Source organism: Zea mays, chromosome 2 (genome assembly GCF_902167145.1).
Source record: "Zea mays cultivar B73 chromosome 2, Zm-B73-REFERENCE-NAM-5.0, whole genome shotgun sequence".
In the NCBI taxonomy this organism is placed as follows: domain Eukaryota; kingdom Viridiplantae; phylum Streptophyta; class Magnoliopsida; order Poales; family Poaceae; genus Zea; species Zea mays.
Window position 1 is genome coordinate 181,712,455 of NC_050097.1, and position 20,719 is coordinate 181,733,173.

The following is a 20,719-nucleotide window of genomic DNA, read 5'->3' on the forward strand; positions in this document are numbered from 1 at the left end:
AGATGGCGATGAGGTGTCGGTCTCGTAGTAGACCACCTTCCTCATCTTCTTTTTCTTGTCGCCACTCCGATGCGACTTGTGGGAAGAAGCTTTCTTCTCCTTCCCCTTCCCCTTGTTGCGGGATTCTTCCGATGAAGCTTTCCCGTGGCTTGTAGTGGCCTTGTCGCCGGTCTCCATCTCCTTCTTGGCGTGTTCTCCCGACATCACTTCGAGCGGTTAGGCTCTAATGAAGCACCGTGCTCTGATACCAATTGAAAGTCGCCTAGAGGGGGGTGAATAGGGCGAAACTGAAATTTACAAAGTTAATCACAACTACAAGTCGGGTTAGCGTTAGAAATATAATCCAGTCCGCGAGAGAGGGTGGAAAACAAATCGCAAGCAAATAAGAAGTGTGACACGCGGATTTGTTTTACCGAGGTTCGGTTCTCGCAAACTGTCGGGGACCATAATTAGGGGTACCCTCAAGGCTCCTAATTCTCAGCTGGTAACCCCCATCAGCACAAAGCTGCAAAGGCCTGATGGGTGCGACTAAGTCAGGGATCGGTCCATTCGAGGGACCCGATCACGCCTCACCCGAGCCCAGCCTCGGGCAAGGGCAGCCGACCCCGGAGGATCTCCGTCTCGCCCGAGGCCTCCCTCCAGCGACGAGCATACTTCCGGCTTGCCCGAGGCCCAGTCTTCGCCAAGAAGCAACCCTGGCCAAGTCGCCACGCCAACCGACCAAATCGCAGGAGCATTTAATGCAAAGGTGACCTGACACCTTTATCCTGACGCACGTCCTCCAGTCGACAGAGCCGAAGTGACCGCAGTCACTTCGCCGCTCCACTGACCGCCCTGACAGAAGGACAGCACCGCCTGCGCCGCTCCGACTGCTGCGCCACTCGGCAGAGTGAGGCTGACGGGCAGTCAGGCCTGGCCTCAGGCACCATAGGGAACTCCGCTCCGCCCGACCCAGGGCTCGGACTCGGGCTCAGCCCCGGAAGACGGTGAACTCCGCTCCGCCCGACCCAGGGCTCGGACTCGGGCTAAGCCCCGGAAGACGGCGAACTCCGCTCCGCCCGACCCAGGGCTCGGACTCGGGCTAAGCCCCGGAAGACGGCGAACTCCGCTCCGCCCGACCCAGGGCTCGGACTCGGGCTAAGCCCCGGAAGACGGCGAACTCCGCTCCGCCCGACCCAGGGCTCGGACTCGGGCTCAGCCCCGGAAGATGGCGAACTCCGCTTCGCCCAACCCAGGGCTCGGACTCGGGCTAAGCCCCGGAAGACGGCGAACTCCGCTTCGCCCGCCCCCAGGGCCCGGACTCAGCCCTGGCCTCAGCCGACGGTCTCCGCCTCGCCCGACCCAGGGGCTCAGACTCGACCTCGGCCACAAAAGATAGACTCGACCTCGACCTCGGAGGAGCCTCCACATCGCCCAACCTAGGGCGCGGACCGGCCACGTCAACAGGAGGCGCCATCATTACCCTACCCCAAGCTGACTCATGCTACGGGAAACAAGACCGGCGTCCCATCTGGCTCGCTCCGCCAGATAAGTAATGATGGCGCCCCGCACGCTCCCTGACGACGGCGGCTCTTAGCCCCCTTACGGAAGCAAGAGGACGTCAGCAAGGACTCGATAGCCCCGACAGCTGTCCTTCCGCCAGGCTCCAGCGCTCCTCCGACGGCCACGACACCACACGAACCGGGTGCCAAAACCTCTCCGGCTGCCACGATGGCATGTACTTAGGGCGCTAGCTCTCCTCCGCTAGACACGTTAGCACTCTGCTACACCCCCATTGTACACCTGGATCCTCTCCTTACACCTATAAAAGGAAGGACCAGGGCCCTCTTACAGAGGGTTGGTCGCGCGGGGACGAGGACGAGACAGGCGCTCGCGTGAGGCCGCTCGCTCCCTCTCCCGCGTGGACGCTTGTAACCTCCTACTGCAAGCGCACCCGACCTGGGCGCGGGATGAACACGAAGGCCGCGGGATTTCCACCTCTCTCTCGCCCGTCTCCGGCTGCCTTTTTCCCCCGTTCGCGCTCGGCCTTGCGCCGACCCATCTGGGCTAGGGCACGCGGCGACATTTCACTCGTCGGCCCAGGGACCCCCCCGGTCTCGGAACGCCGACAGTTGGCGCGCCAGGTAGGGGCCTGCTGCGTGTTGATGAACAGCTTCCCGTCAAGCTCCAGATGGGCAGTCTCCAGCAACCTCTTCAGCCTGGGACGGTGCTCCGTTTCGGGAGTCTTGAGTTCATGTCCCCCGACGGCAGCTACGACATGATACTCCTTCCCTCGCCGTGCGACAGCAGCAATGGCGGCCGACAGCCCGCCCGCCGGCGGCGGAATTGACGACGTCTTCCCCGCGTGGTGGAAGAACAACATTCGAGCTCACCCCGTCCTCTCCCCCGCCGACGGAGGAGGAGGCGGGGCAACCAAGGCCAGACAGGAGGCAGCGCCTCGTCGGCTGTCGAGCGAGTCGACAGCGCCGGCACCCCAATGGGGGGTGCGCCGGGCATCAACCTCACGTTTGAGACAAAGACGAGCGTCGTCTCCCCGCAACACGCCAATTCCGAGCAAACGGACGACGCCAGCACGCTCGCGAAAGGCTTGCTGGGCGTCACCCTCGTACCTGAGACGACGGTGCAGTCAGTCCCCGACGAGACTTCATCACTGCCCGTCGACCAAGAGGTACCGATCGATTCCCATCTCACGCCCCTTGGATTCAGCCTCGACCCGCCAAGCGACTTCGCTTTGGCGGGCGCCCTCGTAGAGGCGAGTCCAAACCCTCTGGGGTTTCGTATGCGGTCACCTTGGGACCGGCTGACGGACGTCTCGACCTACGGGCCCTCTGGGTCCGAGGAAGATGACGTGCCCGACTTCTGTTGGGATTTCTCCGGACTTGGTAACCCCAGTGCCATGCGGGACTTCATGACTGCATGCGACTACTGCCTTTCCGACTGTTCCGATGGTAGCCACAGCCTCGGCGACGAGGACTGCGGCCCGAGTCGCGAATGTTTCCACGTCGATCTAGGGGGTCCCTCCGAAGGCAACCATCTTGGTATGCCGGAGAACGGTGATCTCCCTAGGCATGTGCCTCTCGTTGACATCCTACGGGAGCTAGCGGTGGTCCCCGTTTGGGGCGGGGGGTCATGACCCACAGCTCGAGCAAATCCGCGGGGTGCCGGCCAGGCTCGACGAGGGAGCAGGAGCACTTGAGCCGATCCGCCGGGACGTCGGGCAGGAATGGGCGGGCCAACCTCCGGCCGGAGAAATGCGTCATCTACCCCAGGGCTTCCAGCACCGCATCACCGACGATGTCAGGATGAGGCCGCCACCTGCTTCTAGTGGAGTCGGCCAGAACCTGGCTGCAGCGGCAATGCTCCTCCGCGCGATGCCGGAGCCATCAACCACCGAGGGACGGCGAATCCAGGGAGAGCTCAAGAATCTCCTCGAGGACGCCGCGATTCGACGGGCCGAAAGCTCCGCCTCCCGAACGCAGGGGTACCCCTCGGAACATCGCGTCGCGACTTCCTGATTCATGCGGGAAGCCTCGGTTCACACCGGGCGCACGCGCAACACAGCGCCTGCGGCCCCGGGTCACCTCGGCAACGAGCACCATCACCGCGACTGTCGGGCCCACCTCGACGAGAGGGTGCGCCGAGGCTACCACCCTAGGCATGGGGGGCTCTACGACAGCGGGGAGGATCGGAGTCCATCGCCCGAACCACCCGGTCCGCAGGCTTTCAGTCGCGCCATACGACGGGCGCCGTTCCCGACCCGGTTCTGACCCCCGACTACTATCACAAAGTACTCGGAGGAGACGAGACCGGAACTGTGGCTCGTGGACTACCGGCTGGCCTGCCAACTGGGTGGAACGGACGATGACAACCTCATCATCCGCAACCTCCCCCTGTTCCTCTCCGACACCGCTCGCGCCTGGTTGGAGCACCTGCCTCCGGGGCAGATCTCCAACTGGGACGACCTGGTCCAGGCCTTCGCCGGCAATTTCCAAGGCACGTACGTGCGCCCTGGAAACTCCTGGGACCTCCGAAGCTGCCGGCAGCAGCCGGGAGAGTCTCTCCGGGACTACATCCGACGATTCTCGAAGCAGCGCACCGAGCTGCCCAACATCACCGATTCGGATGTCATCGGCGTGTTCCTCGCCGGCACCACCTGCCGCGACCTGGTGAGCAAGCTGGGTCGCAAGACCCCCACCAGGGCGAGCGAGCTGATGGACATCGTCACCAAGTTCGCCTCTGGCCAGGAGTCGGTTGAGGCTATCTTTCGGAAGGACAAGCAGCCCCAGGGCCGCCCACCGGAAGATGCCCCCGAGGCGTCAACTCAGCGCGGCACCAAGAAGAAGGGCAAGAAGAAGTCGCAAGCGAAACGCGACGCCGCCGACGCGGACCTTGTCGCCACCGCCGAGTACAAGAACCCTCGGAAACCCCCCGGAGGTGCCAACCTCTTCGACAAGATGCTCAAGGAGCCGTGCCCCTATCATCAGGGGCCCGTCAAGCACACCCTCGAGGAGTGCGCCATGCTTCGGCGCCACTTCCACAGGGCCGGGCCACCCGCGGAGGGTGGCAGGGCCCGCGACGACGACAAGAAGGAAGATCACCAGGCAGGAGAGTTCCCCGAGGTCCGCGACTGCTTCATGATCTACGGTGGGCAAGCGGCGAACGCCTCGGCTCGGCACCGCAAGCAAGAGCGTCGGGAGGTCTGTTCGGTGAAGGTGGCGGCGCCAGTCTACCTAGACTGGTCCGACAAGCCCATCACCTTCGATCAAGCCGACCACCCCGACCACGTGCCGAGCCCGGGGAAATACCCGCTCGTCGTTGACCCCGTCATCGGCGACGTAAGGCTCACCAAGGTCCTCATGGACGGAGGCAGCAGCCTCAACATCATCTACGCCGAGACCCTCGGGCTCCTGCGTGTTGATCTATCCTCGATCCGGGCAGGCGCTGCGCCTTTCCACGGGATCATCCCCGGGAAGCGCGTCCAGCCCCTCGGACAACTCGACCTTCCCGTCTGCTTCGGAACGCCCTCCAACTTCCAAAGGGAGACCCTCACGTTCGAGGTGGTCGGGTTCCGAGGAACCTACCACGCGGTACTAGGGAGGCCATGCTACGCGAAGTTCATGGCCGTCCCCAACTACACCTACCTAAAGCTCAAGATGTCGGGCCCCAACGGGGTCATCACCGTCAGCCCCACGTACAAACACGCGTTCGAATGCGACGTGGAATGCGTGGAGTACGCCGAGGCCCTCGCCGAATCCGAGGCCCTCATCGCCGACCTGGAGAGCCTCTCTAAGTAGGTGCCAGACGTGAAGCGTCACGCCGGCAACTTCGAGCCAGCGGAGACGGTTAAGTCCGTCCCCCTCGACCCCAGCGGGCGACGCCTCCAAGCAGATCCGGATCGGCTCCAAGCTCGATCCCAAATAGGAAGCGGTGTTCGTCGACTTTCTCCGCGCGAACGCCGACGTCTTCGCGTGGAGTCCCTCGGACATGCTCGGCATACCGAGGGATGTCGCCGAGCACTCGCTGGACATCCGAGCCGGAGCCCGACCCGTCAAGCAGCCTCTGCGCCGATTCGACGAAGAGAAGCGCAGAGCCATAGGCGAGGAGATCCACAAGCTAATGGCGGCAGGGTTCATCAAAGAGGTATTCCATCCCGAGTGGCTTGCCAACCCTGTGCTTGTGAGAAAGAAAGGAGGGAAATGGCGGATGTGTGTAGACTACACCGGTCTAAACAAAGCATGTCCGAAGGTTCCCTACCCTCTGCCTCGCATCGATCAAATCGTGGATTCCACTGCTGGGTGCGAAACCCTGTCTTTCCTCGATGCCTACTCAGGGTATCACCAAATCAGGATGAAGGAGTCCGACCAGCTCGCGACTTCTTTCATCACGCCCTTCGGCATGTACTGCTATGTCACCATGCCGTTCGGCTTGAGGAATGCGGGTGCGACGTACCAGCGGTGCATGAACCATGTGTTCGGCCAACACATTGGCCGGACGGTCGAGGCCTACGTCGACGACATCGTAGTCAAGACGAGGAAAGCCTCCGACCTCCTTTCCGACCTTGAAGTGACATTCCGGTGTCTCAAGGCGAAGGGCGTGAAGCTCAATCCCGAAAAGTGTGTCTTCGGAGTACCCCGAGGCATGCTCTTGGGGTTCATCGTCTCCGAGCGGGGCATCGAAGCCAACCCGGAGAAGATCGCAGCCATCACAGGCATGGGGCCTATCAAGGACTTGAAAGGCATACAGAGAGTCATGGATATGTCTTGCGGCTCTGCGCCGCTTCATCTCACGCCTCGGCGAAAGAGGCCTACCTCTGTATCACCTCTTAAGGAAGGCCAAGTGCTTCACTTGGACCCCTGAGGCCGAGGAAGCCCTCGGGAACCTGAAGGCGCTCCTCACGAATGCGCCCATCTTGGTGCCCCCAGCTGCCGGAGAAGCCCTCTTGATCTACGTCGCCGCGACCACTCAGGTGGTTAGCGCCGCGATTGTGGTTGAGAGACGAGAAGAGGGGCATACATTGCCCGTCCAGAGGCCAGTCTACTTCATCAGTGAGGTACTGTCCGAAACCAAAATCCGCTACCCACAAGTTCAGAAGCTGTTGTACGCGGTGATCCTGACGCGACGAAAGTTGCGACACTACTTCGAGTCTCATCCAGTAACTGTGGTGTCATCCTTCCCCCTGGGGGAGATCATCCAGTGCCGAGAGGCCTCAGGTAGAATCGCAAAGTGGGCGGTGGAAATCATGGGCGAAACAATCTCGTTCGCCCCTCGGAAGGCCATCAAGTCCCAAGTCTTGGCGGACTTCGTGGCTGAATGGGTCGACACCCAGCTCCCAACAGTTCCGATCCAGCCGGAACTCTGGACCATGTTCTTTGACGGGTCGCTGATGAAGACAGGAGCCGGCGCAGGCCTACTCTTCATCTCGCCCCTCGGGAAGCACCTACGCTACGTGCTACGCCTCCATTTCTCGGCGTCCAACAATGTGGCTGAGTATGAGGCTCTGGTCAACAGGTTGCGGATCGCCATCGAGCTAGGGGTCCGACGCCTCGACGCTCGCGGTGACTCGCAGCTCGTCATCGACCAAGTCATGAAGAACTCCCACTGCCGCGACCCAAAGATGGAGGCCTACTGCGATGAGGTTCGGCGCCTAGAAGACAAGTTCTACGGGCTCGAGCTCAACCACATCGCCCAGCGCTATAACGAGACTGCGGACGAGCTGGCTAAAATAGCCTCGGGGCGAACAACGGTTCCCCCGGACGTCTTCTCCCGAGACCTGCATCAACCCTCCGTCAAGATCGACGACTCGCCTGAGCCCGAGGCACCCTCGGCTCAGTCCGAGGCACCCTCGGCTCAACCCGAGGCACCCTCGGCTCGGCCCGAGGCACCCTCAGCTCGGCCCGAGGCATCCTCGGCTTAGCCCGAGGTACCCTCGACCCCCGAGGGTGAGGCACTGTGCGTCGAGGAGGAGCGAAGCGGGGTCACGCCTAATCAAAACTGGCAGACCCCGTACCTGCAATATCTCCACCGAGGAGAGCTGCCCCTCGACCGAGCCGAAGCTCGGCGGTTGGCGCGACGCGCCAAGTCGTTCGTCTTGCTGGGAGACGGGAAGGAGCTCTACCACCGCAGCCCCTCAGGCATCCTCCAGCAATGCATCCCCATCGCCGAAGGTCAGAAGCTCCTACAAGAGATACACTCGGGGGCTTGCGGCCATCACGCAGCACCTCGAGCCCTTGTTGGAAACGCCTTCCGACAAGGTTTCTACTGGCCGACGGCGGTGGCCGACGCCACTAGAATTGTCCGCACCTGCGAAGGGTGTCAATTCTACGCAAGGCAGACCCACCTGCCCGCTCAGGCTCTGCATACGATACCCATCACCTGGCCTTTTGCTGTGTGGGGTCTGGACCTCGTCGGCCCCTTGCAGAAGGCACCCGGGGGCTACACGCACCTGTTGGTCGCCATCGACAAATTCTCCAAGTGGATCGAGGTCCGACCCCTAAACAGCATCAGGTCCGAACAGGCGGTGGCATTCTTCACCAACATCATCCACCGTTTTGGGGTCCCGAACTCCATCATCACCGACAACGGCACCCAATTCACCGGCAGAAAGTTCCTGGGCTTCTGCGAGGATCACCACATCCGAGTGGACTGGGCCGCCGTGGCTCACCCCATGACGAATGGGCAAGTAGAGCGTGCCAACTGCATGATTCTACAAGGACTCAAGCCTCGGATCTACAACGACCTCAACAAGTTCGGCAAGCGATGGATGAAGGAACTCCCCTCGGTGGTATGGAGCCTGAGGACAATGCCGAGCCGGGCCACGGGCTTCACGCCGTTCTTTCTAGTCTATGGGCCGAGGCCATCTTGCCCACAGACTTAGAATACGGTTCCCCGAGGACGAGGGCCTATGCTGACCAAAGCAACCAAGCTAGTCGAGAAGACTCGCTGGACCAACTAGAAGAGTCTCGGGACAAGGCCTTGCTACACTCGGCACGGTACCAGCAGTCCCTATGACGCTACCACGCCCGAGGGGTCCGGTCCCGAGACCTCCAGGTGGGCGACCTGGTGCTTCGACTGCGGCAGGACGCCCGAGGGCGGCACAAGCTCACGCCTCCCTGGGAAGGGCCGTTCGTCATCGCCAAAGTTCTGAAGCCCAGAACGTACAAGCTAGCCAACAGCCAAGGCGAGGTCTACAGCAACGCTTGGAACATCCTATAGCTATGTCGCTTCTACCCTTAAGATGCTTTCAAGTTGTTCATATACCTCGCTTCCACGCAAAGTTTAGTCATCAAGGAAGGGTCAGCCTTGCCTCAGCAAAGCCCGACCCTCCCTCGGGGGGCTAAAAGGGGGGAACCCCCTCTACGTTGAATTTTTTCCTCGAAAAAAGATCCTTTCTGCCAGAATGTCTTTCGTGCTTTTCGACTACTTTGAAAGTGGATCCTAAAAATGACGGAGTACACGTAAGCAGCCAAGGCTGACCGAGCCGAGGGACTCCTACGCCTCCAGGATACGGATACCTCACTCATCACCTTCTGCGATAAGTAACTCACGTTCGGATAAGTGAATCCGCGGACCGAACAAGTCTTCACGCTCGAAAGCTCCTCTGCCGAAGCGGTTCTTCGGGCCTTCTCGACTGCGTCGGTGACAGAACCCCATGGACAGGCAAGAGCGCGCGTAAGCGGCAAGGCCGACCGAGCCAAGGGATTCCTACGCCTCCGGGATACGGATACCTCACTCATCACCTTCCGTGAAAAGCAACTCCCGCTCGCACAGACAATTCTGTTACCGACGAAAAAGTCCAGATACTTGAAACAAGAGGAAAAGAAGCGCAGCTTTACAACACGGCGAGGGTGTGTTTGGGCCTCGGCGGCCGCAGAAAACACACACTACAAGATAATCCGATCCTGCAGGCTCGGATCTGGACAGTTGAAGGGAGCAGCAGCACCCTCGGCATCGACTACACCTTCGGCGAGGTCCGACCTAGCCTCGGACGGCGACGCGGTCCGAGGATCTCCGCTCTGAAGGACGACGTCATCACCACGCCCGGGCCATCGCCGCCAGGGCCTTCTCTGAGAATCCGGCCCGAGCAGGCGGCTCGGCTGGTCACCCCGAGGCCTTGGCCAGCTGTCCTCCGAAGACACCAGCCCGGCCTGAGACCTCGGCAGATCAATTCAGGCGTCGGTCCCGCTAACGGACGACCCGACCAGGCTCCGGCCGACCAAGTCTTCTTTTTCGAGCCAACTCTGCCTCTGTCCGTGCTGACACCGCTACCCCTGGCCTCGGCTCATCGAAGAGCGGCCGAGGGGTTCCTTTAACTAAGCAAGAGAAGCCTCGGACAGCAAGGCCGACCGAGCCGAGGGACTCCTACGCCTCCGGGAAATGGATACCTCACTCGTCACCTTTGCACGGGGCGACTCACGCTTGGTGAAGCGGTTCAGACAACCAACAGGCGAGTCTTAGTGCTCGAAAATGAGGAAAAAACACGGCTCCGCGCCAAAAATACATTCATGTTCAGGCCCCGACAACCACAATGAACAAAAGACCGGCATTCAAGGTGCCATTACAAACGGAACTCCGGTTCCGTCCCCGCGGGTATGAACAACCTCCACACCGGGGAGCCTGCGGGGCGACGAGTTCCGGGCGACTCGCCAGCGACCTCTGCAGCAGCAGCCATGGTCCCAGGACGGACGCGGCCACCGGAAGGCTCACGTTCGCATTCCCGCTCAAGGGACGCGAACCAGCCATCAAAGCCAAAGAGCGGACCGCTCCAAAGCGCACCGGCAGGTCCTCGCTCCCGTCCTCGCCACGAAAGCGAGGAAGAGGGCGGAATGTTGCATCCTAGCTGGGCAGCAACAGTTTGCCTTCCCCGGCATGGCTGGAGGACGCCTCCTCCGCAGAGCTGGAGGATGGTTTCCACCACTAGAAGCTGGAAGAGGAGGTGGCCAGCCGGCCCGCGCGGGAGGTAGAGCCCCGGCTCGCCTCGCTCTCCGCCCCAGCAAGGATGATGAACATCCTTGAAGCTGAGGGCGGGACCAAGATCACAGCCCGGCTTGCCTCTCCCCATCCAGGGGCTGGTGGTCACTGTCTTGGGTGACCACCGGCGGAGGGGTGCAGCCGGGCTGCGTGATGAAAATCCTTGAAGCCGAACGATGGCTGAAAGGTACCAACTCCCACGGAGTTGCGTTCCTCCAACGACAAGGCAGAAGGACTGCGGGCATCCCCCATCCGGGGGCTCGGAAGGTGGAAAGACACGATGCATAAGGGAGCGCGAAGACATGGTCGCCTTTCAAGGGGGTCACCCTCCTTTTAAAGGCGACTCTCCCTACTTGCGTCCCCAGCCGTCATGGGCTGGGTCTTCTCCAACACGCTCCAAGGTCCTCCCCCTACGGCGCGGGGGCTGGGTCCCACGCGTCATGCAAGCTGGCCCAGGGCAGAAGAAGCCAAACCGCCGCGCGCGGTGCATGCAACCGTCCAACGGTTACAAGCGTCCCTCCACTTTCGCCCAGACCAGCGGGTGAAAGGGCAGGCAGCCATGCAGGCGGCATGCAACTGCGCCAAGTGGGTGCACTTCTCCGACTTCCAACACGCCCAGCATGGAGGCCCAGGCCCACGCGTCATGCAACCGGCGCGCCGGATGCTACGTGCGAGCAACTGCACCGCCACTCGCGCCACTGCCACGCCTCCTCGACTGCGGAACCAGTACCGCGACTCGAGGCAACCCTACGCACGACCCAGCAGCGCCAGCCTGGCGCGAGGGTCAATACGGCCAAAAATGGGCCGGCAGTAATGGCGGTGGCAGGCGGGCAGGAGCAGCGGTCACGTCGTCAGCCAAGCTTACGTCCCATCCGGGGGCAGCGAGAGAACCCTCTCTCACGGCGTGAAGACGACGCGCCCGTGTTCTGTTCCTCGAACGGCTCGCGCACGCGCAACGGCCGCCCCGTGAACCGCATGCCCCGTCGCATTAACTCCGCGGCGGGACAGGCGGCGCCTCTGGCAGGAGAAGCAAGCGACGCTTCGCCTTCGCCATAATGACCGCGTCAAAAAAGGTACGCCGCGTTGTTCGATTTCGTATCCTTTTCCTTTTCCTCTTTCTCTCTCTTACAACAGGGACCGGGAAAGGGGGATACCCCGAAAAGGATCCTTCTCCGTGAAGGAACCAGGCTCCGAGCCTCCCTACTGATTAGAGGTTCGAAGGCTGGCCCCTCGGAGGGGTTCAACAGCCGCCTCAGAGCGCGTGGGCTCCACACCCACTACTGGTCAGAGGTTCGAAGGCCGGCCCCTCAGAAGGGTTCAACGGCCGCCTCAGGCCACTCGGTCTCCGCGCCCACTACTGATCAGGGGTTCGAAGGCTGGCCCTCGAAGGGTTCACAGCCGCCTCAGACACAGAGCGAGGGATGACCATGGGTACGTTCGATACATAACCAAGGCTCGGGCTGCGCTCCCGAGGTACCCTAGGACATTTCCGAGACCAGTGGGAACGATCTTGTAACGGAATCCCATCAGAGGGAGGCATCGAGCCCTCGGACCCCGTCGATAGGGGACCGGGTCCGGCAGATCACCCGCAGGTACTTTTGGGCGCGCCTCTGGGCCTCTAGCCGACCCCTAGCAAATGGGGCACGGACGTCCGCTCGGATTACCCGCTAGCAGCTCACCGGAGACACCATGTTCGGCGCCCTCCGAGGGCAACATGGCGCTTTCCCCCCCTCCTCCTTGCGGAAAGGCGACCCAGGGGCGTATGTAAAAAAGTCGAGTCTGTCCCTGACCGTACTCTCGCCCTGTGCAGAGGCTCGGGGGCTGCTCTCGCAAACCTGGCTCCGGCCAAACCGTTGACAACGTCAACATACCAGCCCGAGAACTTGGGACCCGACCGTGCACCCGGGCTACGGCCAGCTCGCATGAGGGAATGACAAGACCAGCCAAAGCATTGCGCGAGGCATTAAGACCTCGGAGGAGTCAAACCACTCCTTCGAGGCCTCGGGGGCTACACCCGGTGGGTGCGCTCGCGCGCACCCACTGGAACGTAATGCAACCGAGAAAGGCTGGTCCCCTTGGAAAAAAGTGCGACAAAAGCCTCCAAGCGAGTGTTAACACTCCCTTCGAGGCTCAGGGGCTACTGTCGGGGACCATAATTAGGGGTACCCTCAAGGCTCCTAATTCTCAGCTGGTAACCCCCATCAGCACAAAGCTGCAAAGGCCTGATGGGTGCGACTAAGTCAGGGATCGGTCCATTCGAGGGACCCGATCACGCCTCGCCCGAGCCCGGCCTTGGGCAAGGGCAGCCGACCCCGGAGGATCTCCGTCTCGCCCGAGGCCTCCCTCCAGCGACGAGCATACTTCCGGCTTGCCCGAGGCCTAGTCTTCGCCAAGAAGCAACCCTGGCCAAGTCGCCACGCCAACCGACCAAATCGCAGGAGCATTTAATGCAAAGGTGACCTGACACCTTTATCCTGACGCACGTCCTCCAGTCGACAGAGCCGAAGTGACCGCAGTCACTTTGCCGCTCCACTGACCGCCCTGACAGAAGGACAGCGCCGCCTGCGCCGCTCCGACTGCTGCGCCACTCGGCAGAGTGAGGCTGACGGGCAGTCAGGCCTGGCCTCAGGCACCATAGGGAACTCCGCTCCGCCCGACCTAGGGCTCGGACTCGGGCTTAGCCCCGGAAGACGGCGAACTCCGCTCCGCCCGACCCAGGGCTCGGACTCGAGCTAAGCCCCGGAAGACGACGAACTCCGCTCCGCCCGACCCAGGGCTCGGACTCGGGCTAAGCCCCGGAAGATGGCGAACTCCGCTCCGCCCAACCCAGGGCTCAGACTCGGGCTAAGCCCCGGAAGACGGCGAACTCCGCTCCGCCCGACCCAGGGCTCGGACTCGGGCTCAGCCCCGGAAGACGGCGAACTCCCCTCCTTTTAAAGGCGACTCTCCCTACTTGCGTCCCCAGCCGTCATGGGCTGGGTCTTCTCCAACACGCTCCAAGGTCCTCCCCCTACGGCGCGGGGGCTGGGTCCCACGCGTCATGCAAGCTGGCCCAGGGCAGAAGAAGCCAAACCGCCGCGCGCGGTGCATGCAACCGTCCAACGGTTACAAGCGTCCCTCCACTTTCGCCCAGACCAGCGGGTGAAAGGGCAGGCAGCCATGCAGGCGGCATGCAACCGCGCCAAGTGGGTGCACTTCTCCGACTTCCAACACGCCCAGCATGGAGGCCCAGGCCCACGCGTCATGCAACCGGCGCGCCGGATGCTACGTGCGAGCAACTGCACCGCCACTCGCGCCACTGCCACGCCTCCTCGACTGCGGAACCAGTACCGCGACTCGAGGCAACCCTACGCACGACCCAGCAGCGCCAGCCTGGCGCGAGGGTCAATACGGCCAAAAATGGGCCGGCAGTAATGGCGGTGGCAGGCGGGCAGGAGCAGCGGTCACGTCGTCAGCCAAGCTTACGTCCCATCCGGGGGCAGCGAGAGAACCCTCTCTCACGGCGTGAAGACGACGCGCCCGTGTTCTGTTCCTCGAACGGCTCGCGCACGCGCAACGGCCGCCCCGTGAACCGCACGCCCCGTCGCATTAACTCCGCGGCGGGACAGGCGGCGCCTCTGGCAGGAGAAGCAAGCGACGCTTCGCCTTCGCCATAATGACCGCGTCAAAAAAGGTACGCCGCGTTGTTCGATTTCGTATCCTTTTCCTTTTCCTCTTTCTCTCTCTTACAACAGGGACCGGGAAAGGGGGATACCCCGAAAAGGATCCTTCTCCGTGAAGGAACCAGGCTCCGAGCCTCCCTACTGATTAGAGGTTCGAAGGCTGGCCCCTCGGAGGGGTTCAACAGCCGCCTCAGAGCGCGTGGGCTCCACACCCACTACTGGTCAGAGGTTCGAAGGCCGGCCCCTCAGAAGGGTTCAACGGCCGCCTCAGGCCACTCGGTCTCCGTGCCCACTACTGATCAGGGGTTCGAAGGCTGGCCCTCGAAGGGTTCACAGCCGCCTCAGACACAGAGCGAGGGATGACCATGGGTACGTTCGATACATAACCAAGGCTCGGGCTGCGCTCCCGAGGTACCCTAGGACATTTCCGAGACCAGTGGGAACGATCTTGTAACGGAATCCCATCAGAGGGAGGCATCGAGCCCTCGGACCCCGTCGATAGGGGACCGGGTCCGGCAGATCACCCGCAGGTACTTTTGGGCGCGCCTCTGGGCCTCTAGCCGACCCCTAGCAAATGGGGCACGGACGTCCGCTCGGATTACCCGCTAGCAGCTCACCGGAGACACCATGTTCGGCGCCCTCCGAGGGCAACATGGCGCTTTCCCCCCCTCCTCCTTGCGGAAAGGCGACCCAGGGGCGTATGTAAAAAAGTCGAGTCTGTCCCTGACCGTACTCTCGCCCTGTGCAGAGGCTCGGGGGCTGCTCTCGCAAACCTGGCTCCGGCCAAACCGTTGACAACGTCAACATACCAGCCCGAGAACTTGGGACCCGACCGTGCACCCGGGCTACGGCCAGCTCGCATGAGGGAATGACAAGACCAGCCAAAGCATTGCACGAGGCATTAAGACCTCGGAGGAGTCAAACCACTCCTTCGAGGCCTCGGGGGCTACACCCGGTGGGTGCGCTCGCGCGCACCCACTGGAACGTAATGCAACCGAGAAAGGCTGGTCCCCTTGGAAAAAAGTGCGACAAAAGCCTCCAAGCGAGTGTTAACACTCCCTTCGAGGCTCAGGGGCTACTGTCGGGGACCATAATTAGGGGTACCCTCAAGGCTCCTAATTCTCAGCTGGTAACCCCCATCAGCACAAAGCTGCAAAGGCCTGATGGGTGCGACTAAGTCAGGGATCGGTCCATTCGAGGGACCCGATCACGCCTCGCCCGAGCCCGGCCTTGGGCAAGGGCAGCCGACCCCGGAGGATCTCCGTCTCGCCCGAGGCCTCCCTCCAGCGACGAGCATACTTCCGGCTTGCCCGAGGCCTAGTCTTCGCCAAGAAGCAACCCTGGCCAAGTCGCCACGCCAACCGACCAAATCGCAGGAGCATTTAATGCAAAGGTGACCTGACACCTTTATCCTGACGCACGTCCTCCAGTCGACAGAGCCGAAGTGACCGCAGTCACTTTGCCGCTCCACTGACCGCCCTGACAGAAGGACAGCGCCGCCTGCGCCGCTCCGACTGCTGCGCCACTCGGCAGAGTGAGGCTGACGGGCAGTCAGGCCTGGCCTCAGGCACCATAGGGAACTCCGCTCCGCCCGACCTAGGGCTCGGACTCGGGCTTAGCCCCGGAAGACGGCGAACTCCGCTCCGCCCGACCCAGGGCTCGGACTCGAGCTAAGCCCCGGAAGACGACGAACTCCGCTCCGCCCGACCCAGGGCTCGGACTCGGGCTAAGCCCCGGAAGATGGCGAACTCCGCTCCGCCCAACCCAGGGCTCAGACTCGGGCTAAGCCCCGGAAGACGGCGAACTCCGCTCCGCCCGACCCAGGGCTCGGACTCGGGCTCAGCCCCGGAAGACGGCGAACTCCCCTCCGCCCGACCCAGGGCTCGGACTCGGGCTAAGCTCCGGAAGACGGCGAACTCCGCTTCGCCCGCCCCCAGGGCCCGGACTCAGCCCTGGCCTCAGCCGACGGTCTCCGCCTCGCCCGACCCAGGGGCTCGGACTCGACCTCGGCCACGAAAGACAGACTCGACCTCAACCTCGGAGGAGCCTCCACATCGCCCAACCTAGGGCGCGGACCGGCCACGTCAACAGGAGGCGCCATCATTACCCTACCCCAAGCTGACTCATGCTACGGGAAACAAGACCGGCGTCCCATCTGGCTCGCTCCGCCAGATAAGTAATGATGGCGCCCCGCACGCTCCCTGACGACGGCGGCTCTCAGCCCCCTTACGGAAGCAAGAGGACGTCAGCAAGGACTCGACAGCCCCGACAGCTGTCCTTCCGCCAGGCTCCAGCGCTCCTCCGACGACCACAACACCACACGAACCGGGTGCCAAAACCTCTCTGGCTACCACGATGGCATGTACTTAGGGCGCTAGCTCTCCTCCGCTAGACACGTTAGCACTCTGCTACACCCCCATTGTACACCTGGATCCTCTCCTTACGCCTATAAAAGGAAGGACCAGGGCCCTCTTACAGAGGGTTGGCCGCGCGGGGAAGAGGACGAGACAGGCGCTCGCGTGAGGCCGCTCGCTCCCTCTCCCGCGTGGACGCTTGTAACCCCCTACTGCAAGCGCACCCGACCTGGGCGCGGGACGAACACGAAGGCCGCGGGATTTTCACCTCTCTCACGCCCGTCTCCGGCTGCCTTTTTCCCCCCTTCGCGCTCGGCCTCGCGCCGACCCATCTGGGCTGGGGCACGCGGCGACATTTCACTCGTCGGCCCAAGGACCCCCCCGGTCTCAGAATGCCGACACAAACCTACTCCCCGTTGAGGAGGCCACAAAGGTCGGGTCTTTTTCAACCCCTTCCCTCTCTCAAATGGTCCCTCGGACCGAGTGAGCTTTCTCTTCTCAAATCAACCGGGAACAAAACTTCCCCGCAAGGACCACCACACAATTGGTGTCTCTTGCCTCGGTTACAAGTGAGTATTGATCTCAAGAAAGAATGAGAAAGAAGAAAGCAATCCAAGCGCAAGAGCTCAAAAGAACACAACAAATCACTCTCACTTAACACTAAAGCTTTTGTGGAATTGGGAGAGGATTTGATCACTTGGGTGTGTCTTGTATTGAATGCCTAGCTCTTGTAAGTAGTTGGAAGGTGGAAAACTTGGATGATTTGAATGTGGGGTGGTTGGGGGTATTTATAACCCCAACCACCAAACTAGCCGTTTGGTGGAGGCTGTTTGTCGCATGGTGCACCGGACAGTGTCCGGTGCGCCAGCCACGTCACCAGGCCGTTGGGTTCCGACCATTGGAGCTCTGACTGCTGGGCCCGTCTGGATGTCCGGTGGCACACCGAACATGTACTGTAGAGTGTCCGGTGCGCCACTTCGCGCGTGCCTGACTTCTGCGCGCTCTGGTGCGCATTAATGGCTTCTACAGGTGACCGTTGGCGCGAAGTAGTCGTTGCTCCGCTGGCTCACCGGACAGTCTGGTGTACACCGGACATGTCCGGTGAATTATAGCGGAGCGGATTCCTGAAGCTGGCGAGTTCAGAGTCGCTCTTCCTTGGAGCACCGGACACTGTCCGGTGTACACTGGACAGTCCGATGAATTATAGCGGAGCGCCTCTGAGTTTTCCCGAAGGTGAAGAGTTTGGCTTGGAGTTCCCTGGTGTACCGGACACTGTCCGGTGGCACACCGGACAGTCCGGTGCGCCAGACCAGGGCAGCCTTCGGTTATCCCTTGCTCTCTTTGTTGAGCCCATTTCTTGGTCTTTTTATATTGGCTAAGTATGAACCTTTGGCACCTGTATAACTTATACACTAGAGCAAACTAGTTAGTCCAATTATTTGTGTTGGACAATTCAACCACCAAAATCAATTAGGAAAATAGGTGTAAGCCTAATTCCCTTTCATGCATCATATCATCGCATCATTCAGCATAACATTACATTATACATCATGTCGCATGAGCAGCAAAATTGAGAAGAAGTTGTTTCTCTCAAAATATATGATGACTGAAACAACGTGCCAGAGCACAAAGCAACTCTTCGGCAATTAAAATCTTGTACGCCAGGAAAATTTGTTGTCGACAACATCATGCAATAGGTGTGCTATAGAAGGGCTTGCTCTTTACGAAGCATGAAAATAAGGGAAGGTGTTTTTTCACCGAAGGCTAAAAAAATGGTATATACGCAAATTTCATGCATCACAAAGAAATATATTACACTAATGTACACATATATATACAATGTTTAACTTGTACGAACATTACATCACACAAATGTTACATTTCTTAGCTACACAAAAATCTAGTCTTCCTTGAAAATTCTGTCAGTAGCTTCGTTCAGAAGTTTGTTGACAGCTTCGTCAACAGCTTCTTCAGCAATCCTTATAGTTTCTAGTGCCGCCTTCATGGCTGGATCAGCTTCGGGATCATAGGGCTCAGGTGGCGGTGAAAGTTCAGCTATAGTAAAAGTAATAAATTGTTAATCCGAAGCCAGAAAAAATACTAAAGCTATGAAACAATTAAAATACATATGCGCCTTGCGCGCTCGGCAGCCTCTTCGGCTCGCTTGGCTTACTCTCGGGCTTCATGAGTTTCTTTCTAATTCTTCTTTATAGCTTTGTCGGCTAGTTCTCGGCCGCCTTTCATCCAAACGTTGGAGTAAAATTTTCCGCCCATCAGAGTTGTCTCAGCCGAAGGATCCTTCGTGTTCTCCACAGTGAAGACAGCCTCCGTCTGGGTTGCAGATTTAACATGTTCACAACAAGATTTTTCCAAAATTGTTGCAACCCCTCTGGCATCGGCAAAGGCGCAGAAATCACCATGGTCACTGAGGATCTCTTCAAAAGCTTCAGCTTCTTCACCGATCTATTCAATGATTCCTTTGGGATCGTCTCTAATAAATTTTTGCTCGGATGAGTAAGCACCCACCTTTGCAAAACTATCTTTCAGTTTCTTGGCACAATCCAAGGATTTTTCGTAATATCTCTCCTTTGATTCCTGAAGCTCATCTACATTCTTTTGCAATCTTGCGCTAGTCCACTCGCTTATTTTCTGTTTTGCTTTAGCCACTTCAAAATGTTCATTCTTCTCGGCAAGTTTTTTCTTTAAGTTTTCAATTTCGACTCTATGAGCTTCGGACTGTGCGGCAAGATTGACTTCACTAGCCTTGACTCTGTCTACCAAGCAAAGCAGGATTTTATCTTTCTCTGTAGCTTCATTCCTCAGTTTGATAACCTCTGACCGAAGGTTACCAAGGGCTATTTGGCAGCTTTCATCCTCAGCATTCTTCTGTGCTCTCAAAGCGTTGCTCAGAATTAAACCCTACAAAAAAGGGGGAGACAAAGGATCAGCACAAGAATAAAAGACACAAAAATAATCTACTTATAAGTCCATAACTTCTGTACCTTCAGACTATTGTATGCAAGGTTGTCTGCGAGGTCATCCTTCGACATAGCAGAAAGGCCAACTTCAAGCTTCGAAAATCCTATGTTTTTTGCCATCTCCCGGCAAACAAATATTTCCTTGTTGTACGGGAGGCAGTATAGAAAATCATCTTCGTTGGTGCCATTATACACCAAGGCCCCCTTCGGGTACTTCAGTTCCCGGGCGTAGTGTTTGGCTTCCGCAATTTCCTCTACTGATAATTTTTTACCCGAAGCATGTCGAATAATAAATTCAAGCTCTTCAGTAGGTGCTTCGGGAGTAGGGGATTTGAGAGCACCTAGAGGGGGGGGGTGAATAGGTGATCCTGTAAAATCAAACACTAAATAGCCACAAACTTGATTATAAAGATGTTAGTGCAAGTTAATTAAGTTTATGGAACGAGCTCTTGCGAACACAAGCAATCACAGAGAGGAGCAACACAAGAGACACGTGATTTTTATCCCGTGGTTCGACCAAGTAACACTTGCCTACTTCCACGTTGTGGCGTCCCAATGGACGAGGGTTGCACTCAACCCCTTTCAAGTGATCCGATGATCAACTTGAATACCACGGTCTTTCCTTTGATATCTTTTCCTGTTTGCGAGGAATCTCCACAAGTTGGAGCCTCTCACCCTTACAAAGTTTTGATCACAAGAAAGCACAAGAGTAAGGGAGGGAAAACAACACACACAAGATTCAATCCACAGCACACACACGCACACAAGCCAAGACTTGATCTCAAAGCACAGCACAGGGAGTTCACAACTCGAACGGAGCTCAAATCACTAACACAACGAATCAAATGCGTGGAGGCGGAGTCTGGATGTCTTAGTATGCTTAGAGAATGCTTGGTTTACTGCTCCATGTGCCTAGGGGTCCCTTTTATAGCCCCAAGGCAACTAGGAGCCGTTGGACATCGATTTGGTATGCAATTCTTGCCTTCTGTCGAGTGGTGCACTAGACAGTCCGGTGCACCACCGGACAACCACTGTAGCAGTCCGATGCTCGATTTCCTTCCATATCAGGTGTGGCCGACCGTTAGCCTCAGGATCGGTTGGCGCACCGGACAGTCCGGTGTGCCTAACTGACCGTTGTTGTGGGCCACGCATCGTCCGCGGATTGCGCAGCCGACCGTTGGCCGCGAGCGCCTTTGGCTCACCGGACAGTCCGGTGCACCACCGGACAGTCTGGTGATTTATAGCCACGTCGCCTTTC